Genomic DNA, 5,643 nt, shown 5'->3' with positions numbered 1-5,643 from the left:
ATACGTGTTCACCACTGCCATTTCCATCCTTTTTGCAAAATCTACCACCATCTGCCCTTCCACATTCCTCTCCTTAAAACCATACCTACCCATCACCTCCTCATCACCTCTGTTCCCTTCACCTACATGCCCATTAAAGTCTGCCCCAATCACCAATCGTTCTTTCCTAGGTACACCATCTACCACTTCATCTAATTCACTCCAGAATCTTTCCTTCTCCTCCATCTCACAGCCAACTTGTGGAGCATAGGCACTGATGACATTTATCATCATCCCTTCAACCTCCACCTTCACGATCATCACCCTATCAGAAACTCTCTTCACCTCCACTACACTCTTACTGTACTCTTCCTTCAGAATCACCCCTACACCATTTCTCTTTCCATCCACTCCATGATAAAACAGTTTAAATCCACCTCCAATGTTCCTGGCCTTACTCCCTTTCCACTTGGTCTCCTGAACACACAGCATATCTACCTTTCTCCTCTCCATCATATCAGCTATCTCTCTCCCTTTACCCGTCATAGTACCAACATTTAAAGTACCAACCCGAACCTCTACTCTCCTACACTGCTCCTTTTCCTGCCGTCTCTGTAGACGTCTTCCTCCTCTCCTTCTCCTCCTTCGGCCAACAGTAGCCCAATTTCCACCGGTACCCTGTCGGCTAACGATACCTGTGGCGGTCGTTGTTAACCCGGGCCTCGACCGATCCGGTATGAAATTCTCATTTGTGATCCGCATATTGATTTGGCACATGTTTTACGCTGGATGCCCTTCCTAACGCAACCCTCCCCATTTACCCGGGCTTGGGACCGGCACTAAGAGTGCACTGGCTTGTGCCCCCCTAATGGCTGGGTTTAGTTATAGTAAATATTTATGATCCTATAATAGCAGTAATGTGGGCATGTGTGAAAGTGAGAGAGATACATTAATGCAGGCAGTTATATATTATACACACACACACACACACACACACACACACACACACACACATATATATATATATATCAGAGGTGGAAAGTAACGAAGTACAAATACTTTGTTACTGTACTTAAGTAGATTTTTTTTTTGTATCAGTACTTTACTCCACTATTTATTTTACAGACAACTTTTTACTTTTACTCATTAGATTTTTACACAAATATCTGTACTTTCTACTTCTTACATTTTCAAAACAGACTCGCTACTTTAGTTTTAATCCATTGATTAGTGGTTCAAGATTTGGTGGAAATTGCGTGTCTTTTTCAATCCACTGGTGTATAAAGTCCTGTCTCTCACTCACCACAGATGTAGACGAGTTTATGGAGCTAAGAATCAGCAGGCAGAAGGCAGTAAGAAGTTTAGGGTTAATGTGGATGAGACGGAGGGAGTCAGTGATGTAAACATGACTGAGATCAGACACATTCCTGATCATCATCATCTTTTCTCTGCTTGTGTTCTATATGTGGATCTTCAGCCTGGACACATTCATTAGGTAACAACATTTTTAATTAGTTTTGTTTTAAATAAATAAACTCCAGATAAAAATATTTTTAATCAGTAAACTTTTGTTTTATTTATGCGCCAAGTATCAAATCAAACACCAAAATCCTCCATGATTCACACAATTAACCCTCTAGGTGGCGTTTTGTGGGGTTTTCCCCTCATAATGGTGACACAAACTTAAATTACTGTCTTTATTGATCGTACAGATTAAAACATCATTCAAATCTGTAAAATGTCTATAATTTTCTATATATAAGCTTCCTGACTTGACTTGCAGAGATGCAGTCTCTCCGGTAATACCTCATTAACTGTCTGTGTGGAAACATAGCAAAGGCTCTTAATGATGTCCACACATCTCTGCACTGATATAGCCTTTATATTTAATCACTGTAAATATGCTTACATATCAAGTCAAGTCAAGTTTATTTCTATAGCGCTTTTCACAACAGACATTGTCTCAAAGCAGCTGGTGTGACACCAGCAAGGTGAATGGTGTGTTTTTATCCCTGATGAGCAAACTGTGGCAACTGTGGCAAGGAAAAACTCCCTGAGATGTAATGAGGAAGAAACCTTGAGAGTAACCAGACTCAAAAGGGGAACCCATCCTCATTTGGGTGACATCAAGAGTTTGATCATAAATCTTTCAACAATACAGAACACTGGAGAGTAAGAACTAACATGAGTACTGGAGTATAAGATTATAAGTAATGTTCTTTCTACAGTCTTATACAGTCTAGATGGTTAGTACCTCCTAGTTTTATGAGCTCAACATTTGTGATCATCACCGATACAGCATCAGCTTCTCCATGCCAGAGCCTTTAACATTCCAGGAGGTCCAATGTCAAAACCACACATGTAGCGGAATCCAATTGGCACTGGTACTTCTCTAGATGGTTCGGGATGTTTGCGATATGTTTTTAATCTGCACTTAAACTGGGAGAGGTTGTCTGAGCCCCAAACACTGTCAGGAAGACTATTTCAGAGTGTAGGAGCTAAATGTGGAAATGATCTACCACCTTTAGTGGACTTTGCTATTCTAGGAACTACTAGAAGCCCAGAGTTTTGAGATCTCAGGGAGCGTGGCGGATTGTAGCATGTTAATAGACTGGAGAGATACATGGGAGCCAAACCATTTAGTGCTTTATAAGTACATATATATCACATGCTGTAAATATGATACATGTTTAACACCTCCAAGCTGCCAGTTTTGGGCACCTGAGCAAGCCCTTAACTCACTACTGCTCATTTAGTAAATGAGATCATTAAGAGTCGCTCGGGATAAACACTTCCAACAGGAAGTGGCTATAACATTGTTTCTCTATTTTCTCTGTCTAATTGTCTCTGTGTCTCTTTTGGTAAATGTCTCTGTCTCACTGTATATGTCTCTCTCTTGCTGTCTCTCTATTTGTTTCTCAGTCTTTCTAAAGCTGTGGCTGTGTCTCTTTGTCTTTGTCTCTGTCTTTCCTGTTCATTTACATGTCTAACAAAGTTTTGAGTTTTGAAGTAATGCCATTAGTGATCTATGATGAAAGACTTCCCTGGTTCGATTCTTACCTCTAGTTTCATATTAAACATTATAAGAACTTTTTAAAAACAGAACAATGAAAGGTCATTAAAATTTGTTGCTGGCAAATAATGGTATATCAGTGGTGCAGGTGTTGGAGATGTGGTTCTTGCACCTGAGTCACTTCTCCTAGACTTCAAATAACTGAGAGAATGAACAGGAAGGAGAAGTTTTGACCCTCTACCATCATTATCTAAGAGAAAACAGTGGTCTCTTAACTATAGAAAACCAAGAGTCCAAAAAGCAAAGCCTTGTTTGCCACCCCTGTGGTAGTGTAGTGGTTAGTGATGCGGTCTCTGCTCTCTGACTCACCCGGTTCGATTCCTACCACTTAGCGTTCCTTTTAATTGTTTAAAAAGATTTAATAAAGAACTATAAAATGTCCTAAAAAATCATGTTCTTGCAGGACATCCTGTGGCTCAATTGGAAGAGCTTTGCCTCTGGGTTGAGAGGTTGCCAGTTCAAACCCCGGCCAGGGCTCGAAGTTAAGAGTGTGGAAGGTGTCAGGAATGGTTGCGTTAAAGGTTGTATGTGGACGGTTTCGGAGGGTGTATCCAGTTTTGCATATAGGGAAAAAATTGCACACACACACACACACACACACACCCATGCACATGCATTTTTTTCCTCCTCCATTCTTTTGTTCCTGTGTGTGAAAAAGGATATAAATAAAAGCCTTGTCACATTTCTCTTTCACTTTAGTTTTCTCTGACACGTCCCAAAGAAACGTCTGTACACCTAATATGTAAGTAAAGATTTATTAGCAGATTTATTTTTCTCTTACTTCTACTTTATCTTACATTGTTTAGTTTTAAAGAAAATATATTTCTTTGAGATAATATCTCTTAAAATAATTTCCTTATTACTATTATTATTGTTATTATTATTATTATTATTAATAGTAATAGTATAATCATCACCATAACATATTATTTACATATAATTATATTTTAAAAGTACAGTAAGTATTTGTGTTAATGAACATCTCATTGCCATCAGAAGTTATTTTGTCATTGTTCACAAACAAGATTGTCGAAATGTTTAGTCATGTTTTCAGTATGATGCTTTTCTTGATATAAACTACGGTTTGGATTACAATGATTGAAAATGCACAAGGCTGAATTTCTTCTGTATGGTATATATGAATTTTAGCATCACAAATGTATTTATTTGACTGCATATTTGATTTATATTGATTGCTAGGGACTGGACAGGATTCACACTTTTATTGAACTGTACTAGTGTACATTCATTTCTTGGTTGTTCGTCTATTTTCAGAAAGTGTAATTCTGTGCTTTGCTCCGTCTGTATATGTTCGCCAATGGAAGGTTTACAAATTCCCTTTTGATCTTTTTTAGTTTTTGAGAACTAGTTGATTATTGGTTGAATTGAAACTGTACACTTCCCTTCATTCAATTCATCAATTTAAGAAATATTTACCAAAAAAAAAGGTTTAATAGAAATGTAAGCATGACAGATTCTGACACTGGGTTTAACCATTTTGTATTCAATTATGTCATGAACTGATGCTAATGTTTTGGGGGTTAAGACTATTTAGGTGAAACTAGTATAATATATTTTGATCAACATGACATAAACAACTGACAATGTAGGAAACTGCAGACACTTGTACACAATAGAATAAATGAATGTACAAAATCGTTCACAATTGATCCAAGCAACGAGAAATGTTCTTAAGATGTGACTAAATGACGTGCAGGTTGAATAAGGAGTTTTGAGAATTGTATTTCTGATCTATGAAAAGCTCCAAAGCAAGTGAGAAAAAAACTGTAATATAGGATCCACACAGTGCAATACGCTCTTGGTGAAATGGGCGGGCTGAATTATCATGAGTAAGCGAGGGGGCTTTGAGGCTTTGGAACCTCACTGTAATTACTTATCAAAATATTTGCCCTTTGCTGCATCATGATTTAATATTTGCCTTTCTATCTTTCCAATGCATGAGATGAGACAGTGTGTCTAAGATAATAATGTCATCTATAAAGGTCTTGCTCAATGACCCAGCAATCGATTAGGGTAAGGGCATCTGAGAAATTCTGTCAATGGGAACTCAGACAGTGGACTTTTGCCCTAAGGTGGGTTGTGAGTTGAAAACCAAGCATCACAATTTTGGCACTGCTGGACCCTTGAGCAAGACCCTTGACTGCCCAGTTGTATAAATAAGATACATATATGTCGCTCTGGATTAGAGCATCTACCAAATACAGTAAATGTATATTTTTGCACAGCACTTATAAGTATAAATACAATATCACCCAGGGCAAAAAGGAATGGCATGACATTTATTTCTCAGACTGTACACTAACATGAAATACACCAATAGGTGTGATACTGCCATAGAAACAGAAACCCTGCCCACAGCATTGTCGCCCAAAACTCTTTCAGGCATTTAATCTGTCAACTTAATTGCATCAAGGGCGAGCACATTCATTAAGGCAAATCATGTGCATGCATCAGAGTTCACGGCTCGAGTTGACCAACCAGTTCATCCTGTTGCAGCTTACATCTTTTTTGTTCTCCTTCGTCCTTTCTTTCTCTTATACATTCTATACAGTGATCTCAAGAGCTCTTGA

The 5,643-nt window shown here is 38.3% G+C and overlaps 1 protein-coding gene across 1 annotated transcript in view; it reads left to right on the top strand.

Moving 5' to 3' along the window:
- The first annotated feature begins 3,660 nt into the window (after window positions 1-3,660).
- LOC310725250 (uncharacterized protein) overlaps window positions 3,661-5,643 on the top strand; it is a 4,472-nt gene continuing 2,489 nt past the window's right edge. Inside the window, exon 1 of the mRNA XM_083540066.1 lies at window positions 3,661-3,794. The gene's annotated coding sequence lies outside the window, so the exon portion shown is untranslated. The remainder of the gene's footprint in view (window positions 3,795-5,643) is intronic.

Source organism: Silurus aristotelis (genome assembly GCF_946808225.1).
Source record: "Silurus aristotelis genome assembly, chromosome: 1".
NCBI lineage: Eukaryota > Metazoa > Chordata > Actinopteri > Siluriformes > Siluridae > Silurus > Silurus aristotelis.
This window is presented reverse-complemented; position numbering and strand designations above follow the sequence as displayed.